At 27.7% G+C, this 17,493-nt stretch overlaps 1 long non-coding RNA gene across 1 annotated transcript; it reads left to right on the top strand.

Moving 5' to 3' along the window:
* Positions 1-9,706: 9,706 nt before the first annotated feature.
* Positions 9,707-12,191, top strand: LOC139779338 (uncharacterized). The gene is made up of 2 exons (XR_011719861.1): positions 9,707-10,083; positions 10,323-12,191. It is a non-coding gene; the product is annotated as an uncharacterized lncRNA (long non-coding RNA).
* Positions 12,192-17,493: the final 5,302 nt, after the last annotated feature.

Here is a 17,493-nt window from a genome sequence, read left to right as displayed (position 1 = left end):
AAAGATCGGTAACGAAAAATAGTACATTTTATAGCGCCCCCCGGGAAATTCTACCCGTACTTCATGTATAATTCTTTGAGTGTATATGTACATATGTGTATATACATGTACATATACGTGGCCTATAATGTATATATATGGCATGTGTGTTTACATGTGTACATATGTATGCGCTAGATTATTTTAAAGCATCATATGAAAAGGCCTTAATTTTATTACTATTATAAAAAATCAATATTATTGCATAGCAACAGTTAAATAGTAACAGCTAAATAGCAACAGCTAAATAAATAACAAATATATATTTGTACATCGTAACTCAATAGCAGTTAAGTAAAATAATAAACGTATATTATAGAAATATAGAATAACGAAAATAAAAAAGTGACAAAGAAAGAAACATGTCTAGAAGAACATTAGAAAAGAAACAAGGTAAGTTTATATCATAAATATTTTTATTTTTTATTATTTTTAAGAGAGGAAGAGATACAGAGAGAGAGAGAGAGAGAGAGAGAGAGAGAGAGAGAGAGAGAGAGAGAGAGAGAGAGAGAGAGAGAGAGAGAGAGAGAGAGAGAGAGAGAGAGAGAGAGAGAGGGCGAAAGGACGAGAGAGTGGGTGAGAAGGCGAGAGAACGGTCGAGAGGGCGAAAGAGCAGACGAGAGGGCGAAAGAGCGAGCGAGAGGGCGGGCGAAAAGGCGGGCCAGAGGGCGAAAGAGCGGTTGAGAGTACAAGAGAGCGTGCGAGAAAGCTAGAGAACGCGTGAAACGGCGAGAGAGCGGACGAGAGGGCGAGAGAGCAGGAGAAAGAGCGAAAGAGCGGTTGAGAGAGCAAGAGAGCTGTTGAGACGGCAAGAGAGAGAGTGCTTGTGCGTATGTACGCACGCACGCATGAGTGTATGTGCATGTATTTTAAACAATAATAACTTTAATATTATTTATTTATTTATTGCAGACTTAATTGATAAGATTTCTCAGAACGTAAAAGATGGACAAGAGAAGGACAAGACTTCTCAACATGTTAAAAATAACACAACTGGGCAAAGGTAGGCAAATATTATAGTAATAAATTAGTGTAATTGAAAAATACTATTAAAGTATATCATATTTATACATATGTCAAACATATTTCATTAAACCCATGTTTTTATTTGTGAAAATATTTAATTGATATTTTGTCTCGATTTTTTATATGTATATTTATTAACTCTTATGTTTTAATTCTGTTTACATATTTCGTTTTCGTCTATATTGTGTCACTGTAATAATTCAATTTTATAGAATCGACATTTAAGACATTTGATGTTTTAAAGAGTTTCGTGATGAAACGAATAGAATAATAAATGATGTAAAGCTTGCTGTTTTCTGAAATGAGATTAATTTCAATTAACCTTAATAACTTTTTTTTTCTCTCGAGAAATTACAGTGACACGCGTCATTGAAACTCAATTCAGTTTGCAATAAGATTGATTATCGGATACATTTGTTTCGACGTAATGAAATGCTGCGTAATCAAATACTGTCAACGTTGAATTTTGTAAGTGTTCAAACAAATTCTTGTCAAGTCCTTTACGCAATGATGATCGTGAGAAAGAAAATGGGAATTATTGCAGTTATCAAATATGCTCGATCAATTGATGGGAAGAAAACGTGATAAAGTTCAGTTTGTTTTTCGTTTTTTTTTTTTTATCGAAATTAATAAGAGATTGATGGGAAAAATAGCAACGGAAACTTATTTATTATAGCGCTTTAGTATTAAGAATGATAAAGAAGAAAGTAAGGGAATCCACGTGCAAAATCAACGTAATCTTTTCTTTCTCTTAATACGTCTCGTTTCTATTTGTATTAATGTTCCATTATTTTCATGAGGCGGGAGATGTTTATTTGGAAAAATCCACTATGGATCACGTTTCGCAAGATCTTTGTTAAAACGTCCTTTCTCTCTTTTTCTCTCCCTCTTTCCCTAAGTAAATATTTTTAAAGAATATTTTCCACATTTTTACATTATGGTTGCTAAAGGATTAAATTACAACGAGTCACAAAATTTGTACATTCTCCATTGTCTATGTCAAACGATTAATATATTTTTTTTCGATGGAACATTAATACAAATAGAATAGAAACGAGACGTATTAAGAGAAAGAAAAGATCACGTTGATTTTGCACGTGGATTCCCTTACTTTCTTCTTTATCATTCTTAATACTAAGCGCTTTAGTATTAAGAATGATAAAGAAGAAAGTAAGGGAATCCACGTGTAAAATCATCGTGATCTTTTCTTTCTCTTAATACGTCTCGTTTCTATTTTTATTAATGTTCCATTATTTTCATGAGGCGGGAGATGTTTATTTGGAAAAATCCACTATGGATCACGTTTCGCAAGATCTTTGTTAAATCCTTTCTCTCTTTTTCTCTCCCTCTTTCCCTAAGTATATATTTTTAAAGAATATTTTCCACATTTTTACATTATGGTTGCTAAAGGATTAAATTACAACGAGTCACATTCGTACATTCTCCATTATCTATGTCAAACGATTAATATATTCTTTAAAAGAAACATTATATCTTTATCAGGAAAGAAAATATTTATATTACGTATTAATCTTTTAATTCATGCAAAATTTTAATAAAAATAATTTTGCAAGAATGTAATTTAAATAAATCGTCGATCAATAATCAGATAATTAACATTACGTATATATTTGTATTCCTAAAATCAATATCATCAATTTAATGAGTTTATATTTCCAATGCGAGCATGTTTAAAATTATATTGCTCGTATATCTTCTATACGAAGCAACACTGTAGATACGCTAAGCTGACGATAGCTATTTTGTTCAGAATAGATTTTTTGATCGTTCGAGCGAGCACGTGCTGCTCAAAGTTTTCATTTTTGCTCGTTCGCTATGATGCAACGAGAAGCAAGAGTATTTGCACACTTTTAATTTCGTTAAATCTTTTGAGAGTTCCTTTCTTGGCGCGGAAGAATCTTCGGCGTTTATCCACATCCACCGACATATTATCCTCTTAAAAATTTCATCTGCATACGCGATCGTGAAAAAAAATCATGTAAAATTATGTAAAATTATGATTGTACATGATTTTATCATGTAAAATCATGGTTTACATCGGAAATTAACGAAGGAAAATATGCAAGTAGCAAAAAAATTAGAATTTCTCAGCCTTAAACACCGCTTTTAAAAAAGTTATCTTGTCAAGCATTACTTTTATTTTTTTCAGTACATCAGAAAATTTACAAGAAATTGCCATATTAAATAAAAATAACCAATGGGAAACTATTAGTTTTGTTTCCGATGAAACTTTGGAAACTATTCAGATGGAAGACTCAACAGTGTAAGTTTTTATATTTCTAATATAAAGTAGGGTAGAACTATTTTAAGTTTGTTAAGAAAAAAATTTTCAAGATGTCTAAAAATTTTGAAAAAGTTTGCATATACTTTTTATATTTTTGTTTAAACACCTGTTAATTATTATAAAACTATTATTAATAGTTTTTATTATAAAATTAATTATATATAATAATGTAACAATTTTGTGATTTATTAAAACAGTGGGGCTATTTGGGTCACTTTGTTTTTTTAAATATAATTATTTAAATTAGGTCATAAAATACTTAATAAGAATAAATTATAAATTACTTCTAAACATTTAATTGCAAAAGTTCAATAATTATCATTAAAATGATATCAAAATATCAACATTGAAATTCTGACTGTAGAGCTATACGTAATACGGCATTATTTTTTTCAACAAAAGAATTGTTTTGTCTTTTTCGTTTTAGAGGCTTTTCACCTTTAATTACAGTTTTTTTTCAATACTATTATTTGTTAAATAGACACATTATGTATAAATAATGTATAATATAAAAGTTTTTGGTTTGACCCAAAAAGCTCTGACTCAAACAGCTCCATCTTATCGTATTCATTATATACGTATATATTCCTATATAAATTTATTTATTTATTTTTATTTTTATTTTTTGTATTCAAAATTTATTTGTATTTATTTATATTTATTTAACTATTTATATTTAATATAAAAAATAAAATACTCATGTATCCTATGTCATATGTTAATAGTTGTAAAAACTTCAAAATTTGAAATCTTTTTATTTAATGTGTTAATTAAAAAATAAAAAAAATTACTTAAAACTATTTTAGAGAGTTGGTCGGATTTGTAGACGAAATTGAAGGCCCTAAAATCGTTGGGAAAGGTCAACACTATACGTTATTAAAATTTGTTTTAAACAACAATAGTCGTCACAGAATTCAATGTGTGGCATGGAATGAACAAGCTGAAAGAATAAAACACCATTTACAACCAAACAGAGTAATTACTTATTTACACGGTTGAAAAATTTGTGTTAAATTCAACATAAATCACTTGTTCCAAATGGTCCACTTAAATTTTTGTGTTAATTTAACATAATATATAAATATGTTAAATGGTATCATTGATAATACTATGTTAATATTTTAACAAAAAAGAAATATAATTTTAATCATAATTTAAAATTAATTGTGTGTAGGGGAGACCGGGGCTAAGCCGACAACGGGGCAAACTTGACACTAGGCTTTTTGCCAATTTAAATCTATCGTAGAAACTTGCCTTTCCTACTGTAAATGCGTCTTTATGTGCCAGTATTATCAACGGAATTTGGTAACATTCTGAGTTATAGTGTAATTTTTAACGCGACATAAGCGTTTTTGATAGTGAAAAGTAATTTTTCTGATCTCTCGAATATGTCTACTCTTTCATCGAGCTTTACTCTTGCGAATCTACCGGTAAGTGATTTTGATGGGAAATTTGATGCTCTATATGAATCCGATAATCGTTTTTGGATATTTTCAAAATTTTCATGTTTTTGAAGTGACAAAAGTGAAAAACGACGTCCGGGGCAAAGTCAACACCACGCCGTTTCGTCGGCTCCCAGTAACAAACGATGCTTGTCATGCAGCCGTATGGCTCATGACAAATGTATGCGCACGTCCGATCGCGAGTTTACCTGCATTAATTGTTTTTCAGACATGAGTTTAGATGAAGATAATTGAAAGTTCAACAATTTTTGTTCTCATTATTTCAAATGATTGTTCTAGCTACTTTATTCCGAATTTTTGTACTTTTTAAATACACAATAAACAATGTATTTTCATTTTCAGACAGTAAAAAATAAGTTCCAGATCAAATTGTGTCGATCAGACAAAGTGTTGAGTTTGCCCCGGCGGGGTGTCGAGTTTGCCCCGGCATTTTTCAATTCGAAAATTTGTCTTCGCGTCACTTTTTCTTTCCTGGCGGCAAAACAAAGCGACGTACAGCAAAACTTCCTGAATCAATTTTGTACCTGAAGAAACACTCTTTAAATATGTACCATTGAATTTGCCTAAAAATTTTAATTAAATATTAAAAATTGCCTTTGAAAAAATAGTGTCGGCTTAGCCCCGGTCTCCCCTATAGCAAATTTTAAGTGCATTAATTCAATATAATATTAACATAACTGACTTTATTACGATACATTACATTTAAATATTTGTGTAATGTAATTCAATAATGTATTTAATAAATTATTCATTAAAAACTTGCATAAATTATTTATTTTTAATTTATTTAAAATCAATATATTATATTTTTTTAATAATTTTTATTTTTTATATTTAAGGTACGTAAAATACGTTTTGTGAGAAATATTATCATTTTGTTTTTTGATGGTCAAACTGGTTAAGGGGATGCTGGACTGACGGTCGAACTTCCTCGATATTGATAATGTCAACATTTCTAATTTTGTTTTCTCTATATCTGTCTTTGTCTAACGAATGACATCTGTCCTTGTTCGATTGCTGCGCCATCTCTCGCAAGATGGCCTGCGTGTATATTTTTGTGGAAAATATACACGATTTCTTCAAAGCTCTAATTTTTTTTACAGGCTTTCAATCTCAATTTCAACGGTATACGTTATTGTTTGTGCACGTATTCTGAAGAGTGGGAGCATTTTATTTCGTATATATGACTTATACAACTGTTTATATTAGAAAATATGGTTGTAAGATGACAGCATTTTTATATTTTTTGCAATTATCACTAATTTTTTTATATTCCCACTCTTCATTAGTACCTTATACTTTACTCCTGTAAAAGGATTTTGCGATCTATAAAGCCGTTTCAAAGAACGAGCTCTGACTGTTTTTGTCGGTAATTGTCCCCTGTCCAAGATTCCCTTAAGACACTCATATGAATTATAGGGATTAAACTCCAAGTTTGAATCTTGATTAAAATAATATTTTTCACAATAAATTCTTTAAATTTGGCCAGAAATGTTAAATAATAAATTATTACTTAAATTATCTTTTAGGTGTAAAGGGTTTCGTAAAAACTTTGTTTAATTCGAATAAAATATATGGGTATGGTTCTATTACGGATGGAACATATAAATTAGAAATTCAAATTACTAATTATGAAAAAGAAGCTGACGTTGAAAAAGGAGAAGAAATAGAAGTCAAGGGTTATGTAAAAATTACAAGTTAGTGAGATATGAGTTAAATTTTGAAAACTATTTATATTTATTTTTCTTATTGTTAGTAACATTACAAATTTATTTTACACAGATGATATTTTGTATCTTGAGGTAGCAAGTACATCTGATATAAAATTATTAAAAGGAAAAACATTATCATTTGCTGACTGCCTAAAAGGTACAAAACCTATCAAAAGAAATTTAAAAATTGATTCTGGGATACCAAACAAAACTTCTCGCATATAAGTTATTATATAATTCAGCGAAATATACAAAATATTCATACGTAAGTTGTTAAATTTACTTTTATATACATATGTATTGTATATACTAAAATATCAATAAAAACAATTATTATACTTAAAAAATAATGCTTAACTAATGCTAAACTTAAAAAATATACTTAAAAAATAATAAATAAAAGTATAATAAATTTTATCAAACCAGATTAAGTTTTTATTTAACTTCTTAATTTTTCACCTTTTTAGGTATAAAACTTGTTCAACTTCAAGAGTTATGTTGCGAGTTGTGATGCTTATTGAAGCTAACATAATAAAAAAATTTAATTAAATTATTATAACATTATTGTAACAATTTGATTATAACGATAAAATATTGTTATACTATTGTAAACTTTAAATATGTTGTGTTAATGTGTTTAATTTGTGAATTTATTAATAAATATTAAATGATAAATATTATTGTAAATTTATTTAAATATATATATATATATATATATATATATGTACTTTGATCAAGAACAAATAATGAAAGAGGTCGTATTCTGGTTATAAGAATGGAGGATTGAGTTGAAAGAGAACAAAGATGGAGAGAAAGGATACAAAGTACGAGAGTAGAAGGGATGAGACAAGGAATAAGAAGTATGTGAGGGTAGGAATGTGATGCTGGGTGGTTTAGAGAGTAAGCGAGTTTGTTTGGGGGCAATTTATGGAGGAAATCGGATAATTTGGTTAGAATTTGGCTCTAGAGGGATAGAAGGAGCGAGTTTGGTGATAAGGTTGTGTTTCAGAAGGAGGAAGGAAAGGTAGGGATGAAAGGGAGAGGAGAAGAGAAGCGAGGAAAGTCTCTGCAAGATAGGTAGGTAATTAGATATTAGTACAAAATTACCTTATCAAAAAAAGGTAAAAAAAGGTGCCAAGTACACGCGCAATGTTATTTGATAGATTTTTAATCATCTGTGTAAGTTGCAATTTTGACGCAATAAACTCTATGTTAATCATAAATATTTTTTTTATCATAATCGAAACAATTTTCTTTTAAGAATAGAAAGTCTTAACAATATACTTAACTTTAATTGCAATAAAACTTCTTTAATACATTGCATATTGTAAAATAGTTCTTTTTTTATTTTTATTGCAAATTTCTCAAAAGTGTGATGTAATAGAACAATTTGACAAACGGGATCGTATATAGCATCCAAAAAGTTACAAAAAAGATTATTTTCATTCTTGTGTTAAAAAAAAAATTTTTTTTTGTTAAACAGTGAATTTATGATAATATTTTATAGTTTATTTTGTCAAGTTAATTTTAACATAAAATATAAATATTTCAAATATATTATCTATTTTTTGATAATCGTATATGAAAGAAAAATGAATTAATTGATGAAAAGAAAATACATTTTTAATAAAAATATATAATTGCATATTGTAAATTGCATAATTATTTGAAAAAATATTTATCAAAAGGACCACTAAAGATTATTTTCTCAGGTTTTGTCAAGCTTGAAATATGTTATACCCAATCAGCAGACAATATTTTTAAAATGTTTTTTAAATATTTTTTTTTTCAGTATTTATACGTTGTTACAGTTTATTGTACAAATAATATTTATTTAATGTTTATTAAATGTTTATTTTACATTAATTATTAATTTAAAATAATGATTTTAAAAAAATATTTATTTAACGTTTATTTAATATTTAGGTCACATTATTTCACATTTATTCAACATTTATTTAATATTTATTTTACATTAATTATTTATTTAAAAAAATATTTTTAAAAAATATTTATTTAACGTTTATTGATTAATATTTATGTCATATTAATTATTCGTTTACAATAATAATTTTTGAAAACATTTATTTCACATTTATTCAACTTTAATTTAATATTTATTTTACATTATTTATTCATTTAAAATAATGATTTAAAAAAAATATTTATTTAACGTTTATTTAATATTTGTCACATTAATTATTTGTTTGCAATAATATTTTTTAAAAACATTTATTTCACATTTATTCAACATCTATTTAATATTTATTTTACATTAATTATTTATTTAAAAAAATAATTTTAAAAAATATTTAACGTTTATTGATAAATATTTATGTCATATTAATTATTTGTTTACAATAATAATTTTTAAAAACATTTATTTCACAAATATTCAACTTTAATTTAATATTTATTTTACATTATTTATTTATTTAAAATAATGGCTTAAAAATAAAAATACCATTATTATATACATTATAACATGCACTAATAAATTCTAACACGGTTATTATTTGTACGATTAATTGTGTAATTATTTGTGAGAAATTTTATATGCAAATTTCTTGCGAATGCTTGAGCGAGTTAAACGGAGTCTACAAATTAAATACGCCGCAAGTCTCAGAGTCGCAGGAACGGTCGTAAAACAGAAATTGACCAATCACAGTCGAACGCTTTTAACTGTTATATTAATTGGTCAATTTCTTTCTTACAACCGTTTCTGCAACTCTGAGATTTGCATCAAACCGCTCAGTAGAAATCGAATGTGATTGGTTCTTATTATACTTTTAGAACCAACAAATCAACGTAGTGTGTGTTGATAAGACGACAACTCAGCAGTCGTTCTGCTGAATTATTGTAGACCCCGCATTAATTACGGCTCTTATTATAGGGCCTATGTGCAATATAAAGGCCTTGGCACATAGAGAAACTTAAGCAGTAAGACGTAAGCAGTAAGGAAATCAACGGTACTAATTCGCTACCGCTTAAGTTCTTGACTGTGATTGGCTGATTTGCTTACTGTTTCAGTTTTACTGCTTAAGTTTTTTTATGTGCCACGGCCTTTATACTGCACACTACAGGACTACACAATAACACAATAAAGTGACAATTAAAGCGGTGACCAATCACCGTTTTCATTTTTTCGGAAGTATTAGGCTGCTTTCGAAAACGTCACCCGAGTGCACACGAGTATACTCTCTTCTCTTTCTAATTCACTGAGTTAAAAGGAAAAGGAAGTATACCCGAGAATTTCTGTTTTGGAAACGAATTTTCCTCATTGGACCATCGGCTACGTTCCGACATACGACTCATTGTAGATCGGGCCTAATAGCGTCGTATGTATGTATGTACATACATACGTCGGTTCAGCGCGCTTGATTGGTAGCTTAAATTGCGACAACGTGCGACGTGCTTATGTTCTGTGGACGTGACGTGTTTGCGGTTTGCGCGTGTCAAGCAGATTACTAATAAAGCGTGCGGATATATAGCAATGAATAGCAACCATAGCAACTTTGTTCCCATTATTTGTGCGCCGGTAGGTTTGTAATATAATAAAGTTCTACAGTTTAAGAGCCAATTTCTTCACCGTTGGATAACTCTATCTTTCGAATAACCTCACTCTTCATCTCTTTCTAACTGCTCCCTTAGAAAAAGATGAAGAGTGAGGTTAACCGAAGGATAGAGTTATCCGACGGTGAAGAAATTGGCCATAATTCTAACATCATTATTGCCCTCCCGCAAAGACTTCTCGCATAACTATTAAATTTCTTACAGCAACGTATGCGCGCACTGTTGAATGCACATGGTGAGCCGCGGAATACCGCGGAATTAAACGACGACTCGATCTGATCGCCGACCCACGTTCCACACCAACCGTAGCATCGTATTTCATGTACCGCTGCATGAAATCAGGAAGAATTAAAATTACTACTATCTTTAACTATTGACTTATCGAGAAGATCCGAAGAAAAATAAAACGGCCGTTAATACGATTAATTTGATGCAATCGTGCATACGGAGAAGCTTATAGGTATAGAAAATTTTATTCCACAATTGATCCGGATGCTACAGTTGATTAGAAATTAATTTTGATAAGTGAGAGGAGAAACTTAAGTGATAAGCTATTAAATAAAGAATTTTTTTAATTTTACATTAAGTAGAAATATTATGATGAGAAGAACATTGCACATTTCTAATTTAATTATTTTAATTGTATCCTACATGACTTTTTATTCATTTGCGAAAAATATATGTACGCTTATTAAATGAAAAAAAAATTAACCGTCTTGGAAAGACTCGCGACAGGCGTACGGATATAGCAATTTTGTTTTGCTTGTTCACGTTCAACAGCATCACGATCTCGGTTGAAACATAATGACTTGGCCAAGCGCCGCGTGTAATCCGGCAGAACCAAGAATTGGTGCGGTCATTTCCAAGTCGTTGATACGAGATGAGCGGCGGTAATGCCGACTTAATGCGATTAAACGAGTCCATCACTACACGGAAAAAAATATTACACTAAGAATTAATTATTCCAAAACTCATTTATCTTACTATTTCTTATATAATATTATGTACTGATGTGCAATTTCATTATTTTTATATCGTATTATTGAACTTAATACACCATCCCAAGGAGAACAGAAAAATCAAAATGTCTGTTTGACATATATGTCGACCAAATTTACGTTACTTTTTATTTTTAAAATTTTTTAAATCAAGTTTATCAATTTGATTTTCTATTCTCCTTGGAATGTATTGTTTTTGGAATCTCGATAATAATTTTTTTTTAGCACAAATAAAAACAGCATGGTCCATTAGACGGTCATAGCAAGATCTTACAAGGGGACCTTTAGGCTAACGGATTTTTTTTTGTACTTACTGTACTTGAAGGTCATCACCCAGACAACAATTTTCCAAAGCATTAAGACGCGCTTTTCAGAAAAACTCGAGATAATCGACTTTGAAGAATTCCGAGCGCGCTATGTACACAGAATTTTAATTTTAATGTAAAATTTATTAATTCATGCTAATTAACAGATATTTAATCATTGTTTTTAATGAAAAACTTACATCTTCTTATTTTGAATTGCTTGAAAAATCGTATTTTATGTTTAAGTAATTTTGAAATTAGAATATTTATAATAAATTAAAATTTTGGCACAAAAAATGAAAAACGTCAAGTAGGAAATAAAATACTTTTATATCCCCTTGTTAGTGCAAAAATATTATTTCTTATGTGATTTTTAAATAAATTTTTTGATTCTTTGAAGTGTACGCGCTGTTACTTTTGGTCTCAACGCAGCATCAATTTAATGTGTGATATTACTCATCTGATTCAATTTAAGAGCTGTGTTGAGACTGATAGTATAACCGCGTACAGTTCAAAGAATTACAAAATATATTTAAAAATTACACATGAAACATTATTTCAGCATAAAGGCTTTGCTATGACCGTTTATGGACCTTGCTAGATTTTCAATTACGTTATACAAATAGCGGTCTTATTGTCAATGCCTTAAAATACAAGTTAATGTGTTTTTTTTCTTATATGTAATTTATTTTGTTATACATTATGTATACAATGTGTACAATATGAACAAAAAATAATATTTTGTAATAAAAAATCAAATATAACATAAATTTTTAAAATTATTAAAAAAAACCTTTTAATGTAAATGTTTCCCAAATATTAAAAAAACATTTTTTTAAATGTTAAAACAAACGTTTATTAAACGTTAAAATAATATTTTTCTAAACGTTAAAATAACATTTTTTAAACGTTAAAATAATATTATTTTAAACGTTAAAAAAAATAATTAAGTAATTTTTAACTCGACTTAACTGGCAATATATAATGTCTTTTTGAAATGAACATAGAAACACCGTGAGCCAACTTAGTTTGTCGGATTCACACAGCACTTTTTCAGATCACATTGAGACATTATTAATTTCAATCAAGGATTTTGGTCAGTTGATGTAATTTCTAAGTTAAATAGTTTAATTTTTTATTGCGAAAAAAATGTTACCCCAGCCAGGGTTTGAACCTGGAACGTCCCGTATACCGTGCGAGTGTTGTACCAATTCGACCACTGGGGCTGTGGTAACATTCTTATCGCAATAACAACTATGAGATGGAGCACCGATTACTAGGTCGACGGTGTATAATAAACAGAAGTGATAATTTCTTACGCCAGTGTATAGAATAATAATTAAGTAATTTTTAACTCGACTTAACTGGCAATATATAACTTCTTTTCGAAAACTCTGGTTGGGGTAACATTTTTTTCGCAATAAAAAATTAAACTATTTAACTTAGAAATTACATCAACTGACCAAAATCCTTGGTCGAAATTAATAATGTCTTGATGTGATTCGAAAAAGTGCTGTGTGAATCCGACAAACCAAGTTGGCTCACGGTGTTTCTATGTTCATTTCGAAAAGACGTTATATATTGCCAGTTAAGTCAAGTTAAAAATTACTTAATTATTATTCTATACACTGGCATAAGAAATTATTACTTCTGTTTAAAAAAAAATGTTTTTTTTTAATAAAAAAAAAAGGAAACTTATCCCATTATTTTTAACGTTTTTAAAAATGTTTGAAAAATGTTTTTTAAATGTTTTTTAAAAACATTTTTTAAATATTACTTTGCTGATTGGGTAGTGGTAGACTCTCAATAATTTATAGTAAAACCGTACAACTATCAAGCATTTATGAAAAAACTAAATTTAAAGTTTTTTTTATGTACGTCATATACAAGTTTTTGAACTCTTTCAAAATTAGCGGAGAAGCTGAGAGTGTGAGATTTATACTTGACTACTAGAGGCCGAGAATGCTGTATATTTATATAGGTTTGAATCTAGATTTTTGTAATTTTTTTAAATAATTTATTATTTACAATATGTTACATAATATTCTGCATGTACAAATTATTATGTAATAACATATTATGTAATACATAAATAAATAAATGAGCATTTTATATCCGTATTTTATATTATATATATATATTTTTTTTTCTATTAAACGTTTTTGAACATGAATAAAAACTGAAGGAATAAAAAGGAATAAGAAAGAATTAATAATACAGGTAATAAAGTATATTTTTCAGTTTTAATACGAAAAAAATATGACTTTTTGATGTTTCAAAACATTCTAAACACATTGACAAAAAAAAATAAAAAACAATTTTTAAAATAAAAACAAAGTTTTTTCTATAAGAAAACAATAAAACACGAATATAAATAATAATTTATTTATTCGCAATATATTACATAATAATCTGTGCATGCAGGATATTATATAGCCTATTGTGAATAAGAGATTATTTTAAAAAAATTGCAAAAATCAAAATTTAAACTCGCAGCATACAGCGTTCTCGGTTTATTATAACTATCAAGTATCTTACACATTCAACTATTTTACTAACTTTGAAAGAGCTTAAAAACGTACTACCAGTATAAGGTACAGGAAAAACATTAAACTCTATTTTCTTATAAATGTTTGAGAATTGCATGAACCATCACCAATAAATTATTAGAAATATATATATAATACTACAATATATTTCAACAAAATTCGAGAAGACAATTTTTGGTGGTTCCTTGAATATTTTACGTAGATGAATAAACATAAACATCAATATCATAAATTTTGAATAAAATTATATAAATTTCTTTTTAAAAAATTGCACATTGCTTCTTTATAATTTTTAAGTATGCAAATTATAAAGGAGGGGGTACAAAAATGGCCGTTTTATGCCCTGATGGAAAACCTGTGAAACATTTTTTTCCATTTTATTTAAGGTTGAAATAAGAAGGAAATAATGGTTATTTATCCAGGAAACCACGGGAAATATTTTAAAATCTATAATAATGTGTTTAAAACGTCTGTTAAAGTAACTGTGTTTGAGCGGTTTAATAAAAGATGAAACGTTTTAAAACAAGCACTACATTTTCATTTAATGAATATTGCATCATGAAATTGTATATAATATTTTTATTACATTTAAATATATATTTTTTATATATTACATACATATATATGTTTTTTTATACTTTTTGTATATACACATATATGCAGTCACATAACATTAATCTTATTTCTGTTCTGTTTCTTTACTAACTACGTCAACCAATTATGAAAAATATTCAGATATATTTGAAAGATTACGAGATTTAGTGTTCAGAATCTGATTCAGATAAACCATCATAATCATCTTCAATTCTTCAATTCTTATAGACAAAACCAAGAGTGGTATAGACGCAATTATTGGTCACACATGTGGCTGCAAAGTAGGAAAACGAGTTGTCGGTTGCTGCTCTCACGTCGCAACAATTCTATGGTACTTTGGGTTTGCTGTACATCAACCAACAATACATTTACCTGCAGATTATTTAAACAATTATTTTGAAGATGATTATGATGGTTTATCTGAATCAGATTCTGAACACTAAATCTCGTAATCTTTCAAATATATCTGTGTATTTTTCATAAATGGTTGACGTAGTTAGTAAAGAAACAGAACAGAAATAAGATTAATGTTATGTGACTGCATATATGTGTATATACAAAAAGTATAAAAAAACATATATATGCATGTAATATATAAAAAATATATTTAAATGTAATAAAAATATTATATACAATTTCATGATGCAATATTCATTAAATGAAAATGTAGTGCTTGTTTTAAAACGTTGAAGATGATTATGATGGTGCATCTGAATCAGATTCTGAACACTAAATCTCGTAATCTTTCAAATATATCTGAATATTTTTCATAAATGGTTGACGTAGTTAGTAAAGAAACAGAACAGAAATAAGATGAATGTTATGTGACTGCATATATGTATATATACAGAAAATATTAAAAAATATATATATGTATGTAATATATAAAAAATATATATTTAAATGTAATAAAAATATTATATACAATTTCATGATGGAATATTCATTAAATGAAAATGTAGTGCTTGTTTTAAAACGTTTTACCTTTTATTAAACCGCTCAAACACAGTTACTTTAACAGACGTTTTAAACACATTATTATAGATTTTAAAATATTTCCCATGGTTTCCTGGGTAAATGACCATTATTTCCTTCTTATTTCAACCTTAAATAAGGTGGAAAAAAATGTTTCACAGGTTTCCCATCGGGGCACAAAACGGCCATTTTTGCACCCCCTCCTTTGAACATTATTTCCTCATAATTTTTAAGTATACAAATTATAAATTTGCACATTGCTTAATCAACATTTTATTTCGCTCATAAAGCTTTCTCTATGAAGAAGCTAAATTAATAAGTATTTATTAATAATAATTATGCATAAAAAAACAGGCTTTTTCATAGAGAAAGTTTTATGAGCGAAATAAAATATTGTTTAAGCAATGTGCAAATTTATAATTTGTATACTTAAAAATTGTAAGGAAGTAATGTTCAAATTTATAATTTGCATACTTAAAAATTATGAGGAAGCAATGTGCAAGTTTCTACTTGCCTACTTAAAAACTACGTAAAAACAATATGCAGGTTTCTACTTGCACACTTTTTCTATGTGTTTAACAACTTCATATGATTCTATGTTAAAAAATAACAAATATAAAATAATTAATAAAAAAGATTATAATAAAATTATTTTATTTTATATATTTATTCATACCGTATAGTCTTTAAATATATTTGATTAAAATCTTTTCATGAAGTATCTGAATTTGACAGCTTCTTTACTACTTTTATAACATTAACATTAACATTATGTGATGATCATAAATACTTAGGAAAGGGTATAATTAATTATTATTAAAAAAAATAATTAAATCAAGAGCTTTGATTTGATAAAAATATATAATTTTACCGTTCCATTAAAAAAATGGCGTTTAAAGACTGATAAATATATCAGTGCACAGTTAAAGGAAAGGGCGGTATATAGTTACATACGTTTAATAATTTAGTTACCGAGATCCAATTTAAACCGTGTAGGCTTTATTCGTATAATTATTGATTTCTTAAAGTTAAGTCATAAATTTTTATAAACTTAATTTATCTTTTAAGAAAGATAAAAGATAAAAATATAATACATTTTATATGTATACATATATAGAAAGTTTGTGATTATATTTGTTTTAATTCTTTTATTTTTCAGTTTTACCTATCCGTGGTTTCTGGTGAAAGTGTAACTTCTTTCCCTTCTTCGTAAAATCCCCCCTAATTTAAAGGGGGGGTATATATGTATATTTTTGAGAAAAAGTTTTGTTTAATTAACTTTATTTACTTAAAATTAAATTTGATTTGTATTGTTAGAGAAATTAATTTTGTTTGAAATTGAAATTGGGTTTAAATTTTAATCATTGGATTAAATTTAACTTTAATTATTTAATTAAAATTAACTTTGAGCTAGACAATTGAAATTAATTTTAACTTGGAATATTGAATTAAAATTGACTTGGATTATTTGATTGAAATTAGTTTTAGCTTTAATTAAAAGTGACTTTAATTGGAATAGAAATTGATTTTGACTTGGATTAAAATCGGCTTTAACTTGGATTAAAATTGGCTTTGATTTGGATTGAAATTGACTTTTTGATTTGAATTAAAATTGGTTTTGACTTAAATTGAAATTAGCTTTGACCTGAATTAAATTTGACTTTAATTTGGATTGAAATTGACTGTTTTGATTTGGATTCAAATTGACTTTGACTTGAATTAAAATTGGCTTTGACTTAGATTGAAATTGGCTTTGACCTAAATTGAATTTGACTTTAATTTGGATTGAAATTGACTGTTTTGATTTGGATTGAAATTGACTTTGACTTGAATTAAATTTGACTTTGACTTGAATTGAAATTAGCTTTGACTTGGATTAAAATTGGCTTTAATTGGAATAGAAATTGATTTTGACTTGAATTAAAATTGGCTTTAACCTGAATTGAATTTAACT

This window comes from Temnothorax nylanderi, unplaced genomic scaffold (assembly GCF_030848795.1).
Source record: "Temnothorax nylanderi isolate EJ_2023f unplaced genomic scaffold, tnyl_v1.0 TNYL_tig0221_pilon, whole genome shotgun sequence".
NCBI classification, from domain to species: Eukaryota; Metazoa; Arthropoda; class Insecta; order Hymenoptera; family Formicidae; genus Temnothorax; species Temnothorax nylanderi.
This window is presented reverse-complemented; position numbering and strand designations above follow the sequence as displayed.